At 45.7% G+C, this 15,773-nt stretch overlaps 1 protein-coding gene across 2 annotated transcripts in view; it reads right to left on the bottom strand.

The window, feature by feature from the left end:
* The window catches only part of VAMP4 (vesicle associated membrane protein 4), a 44,543-nt gene extending 30,024 nt beyond the window's left edge, over nt 1-14,519 (bottom strand). Inside the window, exons 1-3 of one of the 2 annotated variants that reach the window (XM_045452934.1) lie at nt 13,138-14,519; nt 10,144-10,359; nt 7,553-7,684 (exon numbers count right to left, since the gene is read on the bottom strand). The gene's annotated coding sequence lies outside the window, so the exon portion shown is untranslated. The remainder of the gene's footprint in view (nt 1-7,552; nt 7,685-10,143; nt 10,360-13,137) is intronic. The other variant, XM_045452933.1, reaches the window with a different exon arrangement.
* Nucleotides 14,520-15,773: the final 1,254 nt, after the last annotated feature.

The raw sequence follows: 15,773 nt of genomic DNA, 5'->3' as shown, positions 1-15,773 counted from the left end.
GGTGCAGAACAGTACATGGACTCTGCTTCCATTTGAGCATCACATACAAAAAAACCCAGAAGGGCTGAGAACCTGGCATGGAATTTGGCGTGAATTGTGTCCTCCCGAACCCCTCCCAATTCATACGCTGAAGCCCTAACCCACAATGTGACTGTATGTAGAAACTGGGCCTTAGGTAGATAATAAGGTTTAAATGACGTTGGTCATAAGGGTGACGCCCTAATCTGATAGGGCTGGTGTCCATGTGTGTGTGGGCATGGAGATGAGGCCATGTGAGGCCACATTGAGAAAGTGGCTTGCAAGCCAGATGAAAAGGTCAGGAAGAGAGGTCTCACCAGAAACCAATCCTGATGGCACCGTGATTTTGGACGTTTAGCCTCTAGAAAATTTCTGTTGTTTAAGCCATCTGGTCTGTGGTATTTTGTTATAACAACCGCAACAGACTAACACAGAAAGGAAACCTTTTCTCATTGTATGGTATTTTGTACCATTTGTATACTACAGGAGAGATTCTCTTTCCCACTGAAATTGAGACCAGATGTTCATTGGTTAATTTAAAAAGTCAGGAGGCACCTGGGTGGCTCAGTCGGCTAAGTATCCAACTTCGGTTCAGGTCATGATCTCATGATTTGTGGGTTTGAGGCCCACAGGCAGAGCCTGCTTGGGATCCTCTCTCTCTGCTGCTCCACCACTCACTTGCTCTCTCAAAAATAAACAAACATTTAAAAAAGTCAGTTAAAGTGGTAAGGATTTAAAAAAGCAGAAATACTTTAATCTTTTTATTTTGACTCAAAGGTATCATCATACATTTACTCACTAATCTTTGAAATAGGGCCAAGACCTTGTATCTGAAAATGAATCTGTTGGTTGGAGTGCCCCAGTGTCTTTATTATAAATTGCACTGCTTAAATTGTTTATAATTCCCAGAGCATGGGAATCCTCGGCTTCAACTATTATCTCTATGAAGAAGAATCCAAGGAAGAATGTATTTAAGGGAAAGGGCACTTAGGAGAAGGTAGGCATTAGAGATAGGGAGAGCAGTCCATGAGAAGCGGTTGGAGCAGCAGACATGACAAGACAGGGCAGTGTAAAAGAAAAAGGAAGGGTTATTAGCATCAAATTTCATGGGTGCCTGGATGGCTGTTGGAAGAGCATGGACTCTAGATCTCAGGGTGGTGAGTTTGAGCCCCACATTAGGTGTAGAGATTAATAATAAAGAAAACCTTAAAAACCCCGTTAAAAAAATAATAAAAACTTCAGGGGTGCTTGGGTGGCTCAGTCAGTTGAGCGTGCAACTCTTGATTTTGGCTCAGGTCATGATCCCAGGGTGGTGGGATTGAGCCCTGTGCTGGGGCTCAGTGCAGAGCTGCTCAAGATTGTCTCTCTCCCCCGGCCCCTCTCCCCAGCTCACGCACATTCTCTATCTCTCTCTCTAAAATAAAAAAAATAAAAAGACTTCAGAGAAATTGGTGGGGGGTGGAGGAAAGTGGGAATGAAGGCTAGAAAAAGCCATTAGATTTGCTGACTCACAGAACATTATTGATTTTCAAGAAGTATTTCAGTAACATTGTGGATGTGGAATGCATCTTGTAAGAGTTATTTTTTAGTGGAATTGCAGATTATAGATTCCACTTCCAAGAAATTTAATTGTAAAGGGAAATGGCACACTAAATTGCAGTTCAAGCAGCAGAACAATCAAGGTACTATCAGAAATGACCAAGTTATACATAGGAATGGGGAGTAAGGAGCCACAAAGAGAGTGAGACTATAACGCAAAATCAAAACAGAAATAAGGATGGGTGATGTCCCTTGCAGAGGTGGGAGGATCAGGGTTAGAAGAGTACCAGAGGTACGTTCTGGGCAGGATGGAGAGAGAATCCTTTCTTGGAGGCAAGAAGAAAGGAAGTGACTGATAAAGATACAGAGAAATTTTGAAATGGAAAAGAGAAGAAGTAAGGGAAACTCACGAGATCACCTAGAAATGTTCAGTAAAACTCAAGAGTCAATGTGAAGGGTCAAGGAAGCAGTGTTACAGTTGGGAGTGTAAAGAAAATGGAGAAGTTTTGGAACTTAACACATGAACAAAAGGATGGCTCAGCAGCTGAGAAGATCCAGGCTAGAATGGTCATTTTGACTGCTCCTTTAAATCAAGGATGTGGACTTAGATTCCTTTTTATCCTCCATCATATCTTGCACAGTACAAGCACACAATGAATTTATTGAGTGGGTTATGCTTTTTAAAGTTTGCTTTTGAAGGAGCAAAAAGACGCAAGAAAGAAGAAAATAAGAGAAGTGATAGTTAGAGAAAAGTTTTAGCATTCCCAGGGCATGGGGATCCTACAAGCACTTAGCCTGCTGCATGACTTCACGGTCACTAACTTTCAATACCAGTTTCATTTCCCGGGCAGCAAACAAGGAGTAATCTCTGCCTCCTTATTATCTTCTAAGAATATCACAAGCTCTTAGTAAAACAATATTTATACATTCTTGTCACCTTATAAACAATGTAGAGTTTTTCCATTTTTACAGATTTGCTTTTCTCTGAACTGTTTCATTGTTATTATAGCTTGACTAGCAAGAAAGAGTCTGGCCTATTGGCACTGATTTTCTTTTGGCATTTCAAGGTAACAGGAGGGGAAAAAAGAATATGAGCAATGTAAGTTTGTGACTCATAAAAATAAAATCAAGAAATGAACAGAGGCAACGTGATTACTTTAAACCTTAGTCAATATCACTGCCTTTAAATAAATATTGATTTTGGGATTCCACAGTCATTTCAGCTCATTATTCATTCAAGTCAAGTTACACTTGAACTTCATTGGCATTTCAAAATGCATTTCTTGGAGACACTTTATCTTTGTATCTTACTTATAAAGTGTAAACAAACAAAATACTTTAATTTTAATTAGCATTAACTAGAAAACAACTTTCTGAATCATCCATAGCTTGCCATATCCTATCCAATTTTCCCCTATGTTGTGGTAGATTGCATGTCTATTTTTCATCATTAATAATAAATCAGTTTTGGGGTGCCTGGGTGGCTCAGTCAGTTGGGCGTCTGACTTTGGCTCAGGTCATAATCTCAAGGTTTGTGAGTTCGAGCCCCGCATCCGGCTCTGTGCTGACAGCTCAGAGTCTGGAGCCTGATTCAGACTGTGTCTCCCCCTCTCTCTGCCCCTCCCCCGCTCATGCTCGGTCTCTGTCTCTCTCTCAAATAAACATTAAAAAAAATAATAAAGCAGTAGTTTTCCTTCTGGCTCTACTTATGCTTGTTGTTTGAGTTTATTGAGCATCCAACTCTCCCCACTTGAAAAAAAAAAAAAAAAGAATTAACAGAAAAATTCACAGTATCTTTTCTGTGACTCTGAATTCATCACATCTGCTTGGAATGTATACTTTAATGTTAAGCAGTCCCAGGACTGGAACATGGCATATGGGATTAACTATAGGATATCTGTCTGGGATCAAACTCAATGATAACCATCCTTATGGAATGTTTTAAGGAAATTCTTTGGTAATCACTGAACCCCTGTCCCCATCCTTCATAGATAGAGCAATAAGTTTTCCAATTACTTTCTAAAATGTCATGATAGTATACTTGAAAACATACTTGTGCTTAGAATTATTTGGAGAATTCTTGAGAAATTATTCTTGAAAAAGAATGCATCTTTATGTTCTGGAACCTATTTACTGCAACACAGTATACTCTTTTTTTTTTTTTAAGTTTTATTTATTTAAGTAATCTCTACACCCGAAGTGGGGCTTGAACTCAGGACCCCGAGAGCTCTTCCAACAGAGCCAGCCAGGCGCCTCAACAGTATATTCTTGAAGACAAGTGTATGAACTTCTATTTTAAAAGTTTGGTCTTTTGGAGTGCCTGGGTGGCTGAGTCAGTTAAGCATCTGACTTCGGCTCAGGTCTTGATCTCATGGTTCTTGAATTTGAGCTCTCCATCTCTGTGGTCAGCACAGAGCCAGTTTCAGATTCTCTGTCCCCCTCTCCCTCTGCCTCTCCCCAACTCGCATTCCCTCTCTCTCTCAAAAGTAAACATTAAAAACTTTTTTTAATTAAAAAAAAAAATAGAAGTTTGGTTTTTTAAAATGTGTGTACAGGGGCGCCTGGGTGGCGCAGTCGGTTAAGCGTCTGACTTCAGCCAGGTCACGATCTCGCGGTCCGTGAGTTCGAGCCCTGCATCAGGCTCTGGGCTGATGGCTCAGAGCCTGGAGCCTGTTTCCGATTCTGTGTCTCCCTCTCTCTCTGCCCCTCCCCCATTCATGCTCTGTCTCTCTCTGTCCCAAAAATAAATAAACGTTGAAAAAAAAAATTAAAAAAAAAAAAATAAATAATTTATTATTTTTTAATTTAAATCCAAGTTAGTTAACATATAGCGTAGTAATGATTTCAGGAACAGAATTTAGTGATTCGTCACTTACATATAACACTCAGTGCTCATCCTAACAAGTGTGCAACCCCCCACCCAACACTCTGACAACAACCTTCAGGTTGTTCTCTGTATTTAAGAGTCTCTTGTGGTTTGTTTCCTTCTCTGTTTTTATATCATTTTTGCTTGCCTTCTCTTTTGTTCATCTGTTTTGTACCTTAATTCCACATATGAGTATATTTCAAGATATCTATGGTTGTTATGTGATAAAAAATCTTAGTGGTTCCAATTGGTAATAAAATCACAGGTACAGCTAGTACTACTGACAGGGTTTACTTTTGTGGAGAGAGGTCTCCGTCTATAGTTGAAGGAAATGCTAAATTTGTTAGAGGTTAGGGGAAATAAAGATATAATTTTTCCCCATCGAAGTCCACAGACCCTCTGAATTCTATTCATGAGTCCTCAAGGGTCCCCAGATTCAGAACTCCTGTTTTAAGTATCCCACCCTCTCCCATAAGGCGTGGATGGCCCTAAGGATATTGTGAGTTCTGAGCAAAAAACAAACAACTACTTCTATACCTGTTTGTCCCAGGCATGAAAAATCCTACTTTTTGGTAAGGTTGCTCTTACTGACTAGAATACAGGGGTTCTGCTTACTAACATGCACATACTTGCCTTGCCCAGGGTCCTGTACCATCCCTGAGAAGCCTGGAGTTAGATCAGACTTCAAAGGTCATCTGGGACAATAAAAATTCTGTCCCTAGAAACTAGAGATATGTGCCAGGCCCTCTGCCAATACGTTACTGCATCTGGTTCTCACGGCAATCCCATGTTATTATTCCCAGCTTATACAGACTCATTTGTTCACTCACAAAAAGTATACTGGACGTTTATTGTATATCTCTTACTAAATTAAATTGTGTGCCTTAAATATAAGCACAGCTGCTGTCTTCAGACTTTATAGTATAGAAGGAAAGAAAGGCAGAAATAAATTATATGTTGTGATAAATGTTTTGAAAAGAACAAACAAGTGGCTATTTCAAAAGATAGGGCTGTCAGGGGGGATTTTTCCGGGGTGGGGTAGGGGGGGTGGTAACATTTAGGCTGAAACCAGAAATATGAGAAGGAATCAGTCATGCAAAAAGCAGCAAGAACAAAGGCTCTTAGGCAGGAAAGTTTAGTACGTGTGTGTATGCATATGTGTATTTAATTTCCTGATTTTTAAAAAAAGTTTTTTTAAGTAAGCTCTATGCCCAACATGGGGCTCAAGCTCATGACCCTGAGATCAAGAGTCGCATGCTCTCCTGAATAAGCCAGCCAGGTGCTGTCCCTCTTAACCACTTTTTTATGTTTATTTATATTTGGGGCGGGGGGATGGGCAGAGAGAGAGGGAAAGAGTGAATCTTAAGCAGGCTCCGCGCAGTCAGTGTAGAGCCCAACGTGGAGTTCTATCCCATGAACCCTGAAATCATGACCTGAGCTGAAATCAAGAGTTGGACACTTAACTGGTTGACTGAGCCACCCAGGGCCCCCCTCTTAACCATTTTAAAGTGTACAGTTCAGTAGTGTTAGCAATAGCCACATTACAACAGAGCTCTAAAACTCTATGTAAAACTAAAACTCTATGGCCACTGAACAACTCCCCACTTCCCTCTCTCTCAAAACCTTGGCAATGACAGTTCTACTTTCTGTTTCTAAGAATCTGACTACTTCAGACACCCCACTCAAGTGGAACCCTATAGTACTTGTCTTTTTGTGACTGGCTTATTTCACTTAGCACAACATCCTCAAACATTATCCATGTTGTAGTATCTGTCAAGATTTCATTCACTTTAAAGGATGATTAGTATTCTACTGTATGTAAATAGCACATTTTCTTTATGCATTTGCCCATCAGTGGGTATTTGGGCTGCTTCACCTCTTAGCTATTGTGAACAGTGGGACACACGTAGCACCACTGGGTGGTGGAGAAGCCAGCAATGCTGTCAGGCAGCTAAGCCCAAATTGGGCTGTCTGCCCTCCATTTCCAGCTGCTGTCTCAGAAGGCCTTTTTGGGCTGGGATCCCTGCGCTCACGAGGCTCAGCAGGTGGCTGTGCATGGGCAGCCAGAAGTCAGGAGGAGGGCAACTGTCTGGAGAGGCGGCAGGGGAGCAGGCTGTCCCGGCCACAGGTATGTGGATAAATCCCAGGTGCAGCCTACTCCAGTGTGCACACTCGCCTAAAGGGAAAGCTAGAGGACGTCTAGACTTCAGGGCCGCCGCCTGGGGCAGTGTTCAACAAGAGACCCCTGGAGACCTGATTACTGGTAAGCCCCAAGCGGCCCCCACTGGCGGCCAGTCCAATGGGAGACTGACTGCTGCCTGTTGAGAGCAGCTCCCTGAGAAAGATTTGTGGTGGCTGGTGGGCTCTCTCGGGGCTGCAGGCTTGGCAGGTGGTCTGAGACCACCCTAAACTCCCCAGGCCTGGAGGGCCCAAACTGCCTTCCGCAAGCAACCTGGGTGCACACTGCGCCCCAGCCATCCACAGCCAAGGCAGAAGGGACGTGGACCTGGACCAGGCCCAGTGTCTGGACAGGCCAGGTCGCCAGTGCAGGCTCTGAGGGGCGGGGAGGCACGTGCCTCATGCTCCTGGCAAACATAAACCTTCCCAAACGTGCAGGTTCCTCCTGGGGGCAGAGGTAGAGGAATTTGGGATTCACACCAGGGCAGGGACTACTTATAAAAGCCCCCAAAAGGAAACAATCCAAATACCAACAGCAGAATGGAGAAATGAATGTGGTACGGCCACACAATGACACTGCACAGCAATATAAGGTACAACTTAAACACGACACTATGGGTGATTCTCACAAACATCATGTTAATGAAAGAAATCAAGGAATATATTCTGTAAGATTCCATTTATACAAAAACCAAAAATGGGCAAAACTAAGCTGTCCTGGCTTAAGTTAGGATAGTTGTTATCCCTGAGAGGAGGATGAGTTACTGGAAGGACGAAAGAGGACTTTCTGGACTTCTGGAAATGTTCCGTGTTTGGTGCCCAAGAGTGGGTGTATTCAATTTAGGAAAATTCATCAAGCTACACACTTCTGACATGAGCATTTTTCATTTGAAAAGAAAAACAAATTTAAAGGACCCACCCCTCCTTCCTCCCCAACCTTTGTCTTCCTACCTTCAGGAGTCAAGATGCTTTTGACCTTCTGCAGGAAAGGCTGGTCCACAAAAGCCGGCAGCAGACAACTCATCCCCAGTGTTGGGTCCTTACTGTCTACGTCAAACATGATGACGCTGTAGTGGGGCTGCACTGGGAAAGAGAAGCAAACAAGGCTCTGCCTGACACCACTTACACCGCATCTCCCCTGTGACCTGTGGGGGCCGCAGCGGCTCAGTTAGGATGATGTGGAGGCTGTGGTTCGCCTGTAAGGGCACTGATGTCACTGTCAGGGGAGTCATTGTCAGTCAGGGTTTTACTGTGAGCACCCCACCTGAGGGGGCATTCATCTCATCTACTTCCACATTTGAAAGCACTTACCAAAGGCTTCCAAATAAATTAACGGGACCCATCCTAGCATGATTGCTACTTGGTTGAGAGTTTATCTATATAGGAATTTTCAATCCCAACAGAACATTAGATTCACCCTGGGAACATCCTAAATACTTTGAGAACCTGGGCTCCATTCCTGACCAATTGAGTCAAAACCCTGGAGTGGGATGAAACAGGTGTGAGGGGAGATGGGAAGCTTTTGGTGTTTTTCTTCAACCTCCAGGTAATTCTAAAAACATTCAAGAAAGAAAGATTTTGCTAAATGGGTGAGAAAGTACTGATGATGAATCAGATGTACTCCTTGCTATGAAGAAAATGGTTTTTACAAGGAATAAGCCTGCAATGCTACTGACTGATTTTTAGCAAACTTTGAGACTATGATAATGATTATTCAATAAGTAATAAATCATGACGTAATGGGCACCTGGGTGGCTCAGTCGGTTAAGCGTCTGACTGCGGCTCAGGTCATGATCTCGTGGTTCATGAGTTCAAGCCCTGCATTGGGCTCTGTGCTAACAGCTCAGAGCCTGAAGCCTGCTTTGGATTCTATGTGTCCCTCTCTCTCTGCCCCTATGTCTCTCTTTCCCTCTCTCTAAAATAAATAAAAATATTAAAAAAATAAAATTAAATTAATAAAATAAATCTTGACTTAGGACTCCCGCAACCCTGTTAGTATCTACAACACAGATCTCATTTTGGTTTCTTAGACATGTTGGCTCATCAAAGTCCAAGGACGACCATTGCCCACATTTGTAGCACTGAGCCCTCCAACAATCTGGAAGGTGGCTGTTAGACATGATCGCCAGGCTGTTCAACACTGACCGACAGGCAATCACAATGGCAACACATCACGCACGAAGTGCCTGCCAGGAGCCTAGCATGGTTTTAAGGGTTTCCCATGTATTGGCTAGGTTGGGCCTGGGCCCCCACACTGGCCCCAGACTCAGACAGGTAACCTGTGAAACTCTGATATAGTTTAGTTCAGTTTGCAATGACCGTGAACGCACCATCTGTCCACCCAGCACCAAAGGACTCACCCCCGGCATCCTGATTTGCCACACCCTCCTGGGAGCTACTCTAATCCAGCGAGAGCCAGAGTATCAGGTATGGAACGGGCAGACCAGGAAGGGTGGGTGGCCTAAGCTCCCCAGGTTCCCTTAAGCCTGGACCAGCCTGACTGACTTCTCCCTGAGGGACACACACTCCAGAAAGCACCAGTCACGGGAGCCTACATGTAAAGTGGCAGAAGGACCAGAGGAGCGACTGCAGAACATTAACATGCCTTTTGTCCTCCGTCTGGGATATGAATCATTAGAGCAAAATGGAGCCTTCACTCCATCAGAATCCCTGCCGAGTAGCATCTATATCAGGGTTTCACATCCTGAGCACGACTGCCATCTGGGGCCAGACGATTCTTTGTCGTGGGTGGCCGTCCTGGGCGCTGCAGGATGTTTAGCAGCATCTTCAGGCTCTACTCATGCGCTGCCCGGAGCAGCCCTACCCAGTGGTTACAACCACCAAACACCCGTCTCTGCAGCCACTGCCCAGCGCCCCGCAGGTTTACAGTCACCGGGCTACACGAACGCTATCTCTGGCTTCACCTCCAGCTGAAAGATTTACAAAACACCTCCTGACACACACCACACCCCAAATCTTTTCCCCCTTCTGCTCACCTGACGACAGACGTTAGGTTCCATGGGAAGGTGAGGAAGTGGCAAGGACACAGGGTCAGAAGAGAATCAGGAGAGAAGCCCACTGATCTGTTAGTGCCACAAGGGCAGAAACGGTGTGGGGTTTTTCACTGTTGTTGTTTTTATTATTTATTTATTTATTAGGGCAAGAGAGAGAGAGTAGGGGAGGGAGAAAGGGAGATAGAGAATCTTAAGTAAGCTCCACGCCTGGCGTAGAGCTCAATGTCGGGCTCGATCTCACAACCATGACATCATGACCTGAGCCGAAATCAAGAGTCAGACGCTTAACCAACTGAGCCACCCAGGCGTCCCAGAAGTGAGTTCTCCTAGCACAGTGCTGAGCATATGGCTAGCACTCTATATTTACTGAATCAACATGTCAACCAATGAATGAAGAAATGAACAGGTGAAAGACTGGGACGATCCTAACACTGCTCTCTTACAGAGGAATTCTAGAAGCCCTTGCAGGTCTGCCAAGCTTGGATTACTCTTCCCTCAACATCCCTCCGAATTCTCCAATTGCAGTACCTTCTCTTCCTGCCAGGCTGGTAATATAGTCCAGGCCATCTGCAATGTGGACCTTCATCCGGTCGCTCTGGGAGAAGCCAAACCATTGGGTGGCCACTTCCAACATGGAGGGGTCGATCTCCACAGCATCAATGCAGGACTTCGGGAAATGATCGTGGACAAACAGGGGGAGGCTGCCCCCGCCCAGGCCTACCACCAACAATGCCAGTGGGGTCTCTGCAATAAAGGAAGAAAGCATCATTTTACTATCTTCTCATGAACAGTTTGTACCAGCCTCGGGGAGAGTAAAGAGGGCAGGGGGAGTCGGATCACTGGCTCTGCCCAGAGGATACAAGATTTATAGGCCTAGCTTCTCCGTCTCATCCCAAAAACGCAGGAGCCAATCTGACATCTACATCTGAAAACTCAACCCTGGCCTCACAATCCTTCCTTTACTAGATCCAGAAGAGGAACCAGCACATGGTTCTTTGGGGACCCTTAAAGTCCCAAGGCACTCAGCTGACATCATACCAAGAGTCCCCACCATGAGCATTAGACTCCCCCTAGGAATTGGGAGGGACAACAGCCAACATCTTGCTCATGATCACAAGGCAGTGTAGATGCAATGCCCTCTGCCCAGCTTTCAACTCAAAGGCCACAACTGCCCTCTCAGACACATCAACCAAGTGAGGGCAATAAATCCACGTTCCAGAAATCACAGGAAAACAAAGGCCCACATCCTAGTCCTAAGTACAGAGAAACCACAGAAAACACAGGGGGATAGAAGTAGACAAGAAACAAGAAAGAATCACCAAAAGGAGATGTTAAACATAGATTAATGTCTGAGGATTAAACATAAGAACTTACACTCTAGGGACACACATCAACACCAAGACGGGCCAAAAGTACAGGGTGTTTCAATAAGACATACTCAGGACTCTGGGTGAAGACAGTGACAATCTAGACAGGAACATGAACATTTTTGCTACTGTGGTCAGATCCAAACCTGTTACTAGTAGTACAGCTATGATTATACTACCTGCAATAAGGTTTTTTTTTGTTGTTGTTTAAGTAAAAATTCAAGAAAGAATTGCATCGGGTGCTCAAATAATGCATTACCGAAAGCCGGAAATTCTCCTAGTACAAAGGTATTTCTGGAGTCATGATTCTTAAGTGTTCTACCTGGTTACAGGAGTAGATACATATGCAAACACTCACCAAACTGAAATACTTAAAATCCGTGTACTTCACCTATCTCATTGAATATATTTCATCGCCTTTTTAAATAAACGAACAAAAAAAATTTAGACATCAACACATGCAGCCTTTTCCAGATTACAATTTGAGGGGAAAGTAACTGGACACTTATGAACTTAGAAGATGGTTGGAAAGAAGAAAGATAAGAATGTATGTGCCTTTGCTGGTCTGTACTCACTGTTCTCAGACCACAAGACAGTTGACGCTGATGACGTCTGTAACCTCACACGCCCCTACTGTCGGAGGCAGTGGCATATGAGAAACTATAATCCTTTTCTAACTGAGGGTCCCGATACCAGGGTTCTGGCCAGCAAAAACGTCAAAGATTTGCCATTCTATTAAAGAACCTCCTGGAACCGTTCCATAGATCACAAAACGTTTAATTTACTTTTTCTGAAAACGAGGTGAACATATAAAGATCCCCCAAACCATTAGTGAAATGCAACTGGTTCTCCCTAAGAAAAACATGAATTTCTCAATTCCTAAAAGGACTTTCCTTAAAAGCTAGAGGTAATACGCAGGAGGGGACTATAACTATGAAGAAGGAATCTGAACAGGGAAAAAAATAACATATCCAGAGGGAAGCAACCATTCCAAGTGTGGACAGATTTCTCCCCCCAATTATTCTCATCTTTTTTCTCATTTTTCTAAACAGGAGAAAAAAATTGGGAGAAAAATACATTTTCCCCATAGACTTTTCCATTTCCCTTCCCAATCTTCACATCTATTTCTTTTTTTTAAAGACTTTATTTTTAACTAATCCCTACACCCAAAGTAGGGCTTCAACCACAAACCGGGTATCACGAGCCGCACATTCCACTGAGCCAGCCAGGCATCCCTCACATCCATTTTTTTGTAAAGCCTTTCAAGAGTATTTACCAATCACCAGGGACCCCTTATATCGCAGAGATGCAGGTCCTGGAGAGAAGGTCACAAATGAACTTCCCTACAGGATCTGCATCTCTGATGGACCAACAGCAAAGTCTCAGCAAAGTCTGCCAGGAAGAATCAAACACACATTCATCTGTAAACACAAGTCAGCCTAGTGAGCAGAAGCACAGGCGAGAACCAGGGGTCTAGGTTCATCTTTTCAGATCTGTCACTACTGCAATGAGCCTCCAGGCACCTTGGCTTTCCTATCAGGAAGGATAAATTCCTTACTATAAAGTGCCTACAAAAAAGTCACCTGTCAACTCCCCTTCTGAGCAGGATGGAACAAGACAGACAGTGTCAATGGACAACACATCACTCTTTTGGCAAAAACTTTCAGTTTCCTTACCAGTAAAATACCAGGCCAGCAATGGTAATGTCCTAAAAAAGAACCTGAGCTGTTTTGGCTCTTTTCCATTCTACACTCGATGATTCTAAAAAGCAAAATGGTCAAGGAGTGGTCAAGGCCTACACAAAGAGGGAAAAGAGAAACACAGTCTGTACAATCCACAGTAGAAAGAGCTGGAGCCTGCAAGGTGGACAGCATTTCCTCTGTGCCATCTATGAGGAGTCTCGAGGCCCCACACACACAGATGCTACCCTGGGTCTCAATGGTCTCAAGAAAAGCCACCGCTCACCTTCCTCTCACTGCCCGGGGCAAGAGAACATAAGCTCTGCCCACTTAGCTCGCAGCTGTTGACATGCCCTCCAGGAATAGACAGGGGCACAGACACTGGTCCTAGCTCCTTCCAAGACACCCTCCGCCTTCCTGGCTGCTAATACGACTTGTCTAGAGATCCGTGTATGCTGCTGCCGAAGCTCTGTTACCTGCTGCTGGGTGGGCATCCCGGCAGGGGCCAGCTCCAGGACTCTGGCTGACAGCTCGGCCTGGATGCTGTCCATGCCTTCGTACTGCTGACCTCGGTGAAGGGCCACGGTGATCAGCCTCTTGAAGCCCACTGATCCTTCAAAACTCTGTCCCAATGTCACCATCTCTGGAAAAGTTTGGTGAGAAGTGCATGCGCTGGGACTAGATGGGCCTGAGTTTAAACTCCCATGTGACCACATACTATATGTATGACCTTGGGCAAGAAACTGGATCTCAGAGCCCCAGTTTACATGTCCTACAATGAATGAACCTGACAGAGTTTATTATGAGAATCCAACTCCTGAACAGACAGACACACACACACACACACACACACACACACACACACGCAGCACCCAGCATGTCTGGCACGTAAAGCATCCTCCACGAAGGTTAGTTTGCTCCCTTCCTTTTTTCCTACCTCCAGTACAATTCCATCTCTGTCTACCCCGTCGTTGCATTTACCACTTGTCACTTCCGGAACGTGCCCAAGGTTTACGCCTTGCTGCTCTTGTTGCTCACCTTGCTGAGCACAGTGCCTGAAATTCAGTGTGCCCACAACAACGATTTGGCTAACAGATTCCTGTGTCAGTAAAGCCACAAGTACTGTCTGCTCTACACGGATGGACGGTGCCAGAAAAGCACAGGGTCTCTCTAGGAGGCCATACCTAGGTTGCCCAACTAACGAAGTCACTGTCCCAATGAGGCTATTAGTTCAGCGGTGAGCTGGGCGCCGCATGTCTGTTATCCGAAAGCCTTTACAAGAACATTTTTAAATTGCCTACTTTGGGCCGGAATGACGCGGAGAAGCCTCAAAACATGGGCCCAATTAGGGCCCTCACGCCTGTCTCTATCCACCAGGAGTAAAGTTATCATCTGCCACGTTCCCGAGCACACACTCAGGACCGCCAGGCCGCGCGTACCTTTTCCCTGGGTTTGATGTATTTGTGCGGCACGCCGCACAGTTCCAGGTAGGTTCCGTACCACTCGAAAGCTTTCTTTCCTCGCTGCTGGAAGAACTTCTCCCAATAGTCCACGGAGCCAAACGCCTTGGAGCTCTTAGGTAAGAGGTTCATATTCTCACTGTCCGACCAGGCTCGTCTCTCCTAGTCCCTGTGAGGTACCATCGGATGGGCTTCCACACGCGCTGGTCCCGGCACCCTCGGTGGAATTCTTTCCACGACTAATGACCACATTGATTTCTCCCCCGCTCAAACCCCAAGGAGACGACGCTTACACACCACCCGCACGCACGACACACTGAACCAAACACACGCTCAGCCCTCCTGCCGGCTGCCAGCCCCAACCCCACGTGCGGAGCCCCTCACACTTGCCCACAGATGGGCTTCAGAACTGGCAAGCACATCCGGGTGCGCAGCGTCGCGATTGGTCGGCCACCTGGGCCCTCCCAGCGTCTCATTGGTCACTGCTTTTGGTTCCTGGCACCTCATTGGTTGCGAGTTGCACGCCGCACGCCTGCGGCAGCGCCGCAGTCGCCCAGCGTTTATCTACGCGCGGCAGCAGGGGGCGTGGCCGCGGGTGTGAGTCCGGGTGGAGGCGGTGTCGGGGCCTCGGCGGCGGGTTTGCGTCCGAGCGCCGCGTGGGGGCAACCTTCCTGGGTCCCGGCTTCTCCGCCGCCTCTGAGAGCGCGCGCGTCCCGCGCTGTGTGTTCGCCTTCTCTCCGAGCCGGCGCGGTGGCCACTTCTGATGTTGAAGGGCCGAGCCGTCTGACCGAGGGACCCGAGGAAGAGGAGGCCCGGGAAAAGAAAACCCAAAGAGGAGGCCCCAGGAGCTTAGAGGGAGTGAGGGAAGGAAAGAGTACAGCCCGACCTTGGCAAAAGAAAGTAGTCCCAGCCAGGTTACCTGCTGCATCTCCCGCCTCGCCCTCCCTTAGTTTAACCACTTTACTTGTGTCATTGAGGTTTAATTTGGAGAAAATTGGCACTTGGCGGTACTTTTTCTGCACCAAAATGCACGATCCCACTACTAATGTAATGACCTGAAAATTCAGAAGAGTAACAAGTATGTATTGAGAGGTGCCGGCTCACCCTGTACTCCCCCGAAAGCACGGTATGCAAAATGTAACCCTCCTTTTGAGAAACAGCCTTCTTAGGCTATCGTTCTGATGTCATCTATCAGTAGGTGCTACCGCCTACTTAGTGTGTTTAATGAATAAACTTTACTTTCAGATGCTCATCTTATGCTAATGTCCTAAGGGTGTTCCTGTAAGGGCACTGGTGCCAAATATGTGCATCGCTGAGCTTTTAACAACGCTGTAAATTGCGGGGGAAACAGACTGAGCAAGGGAGATAGGCTTGGAATGAGCATCTATAGCCCGGGCTATTCTAGACCTTACTAGCATAGGTGGCCAATGTAGAGGTCGCTTTTAGGCAAACAGACTTGAGCAATGGAATGCAGAAAAGGCCATGGTGACCACCTGGCTGAATACAAACCGGCCCATGAGGCAACCCACCCCGAAATATCCATAGGCTTTAACCGACCAATGGGTTACTTACAACTAGGCACACTTACCAAAGAAGGGAAAATTCCATATGTCATCATACCTCCTCACTTTCCCTTCTTAAAAGCAGCTTCG

This window comes from Leopardus geoffroyi, chromosome C3 (genome assembly GCF_018350155.1).
Source record: "Leopardus geoffroyi isolate Oge1 chromosome C3, O.geoffroyi_Oge1_pat1.0, whole genome shotgun sequence".
Taxonomy (NCBI): domain Eukaryota; kingdom Metazoa; phylum Chordata; class Mammalia; order Carnivora; family Felidae; genus Leopardus; species Leopardus geoffroyi.
This window is presented reverse-complemented; position numbering and strand designations above follow the sequence as displayed.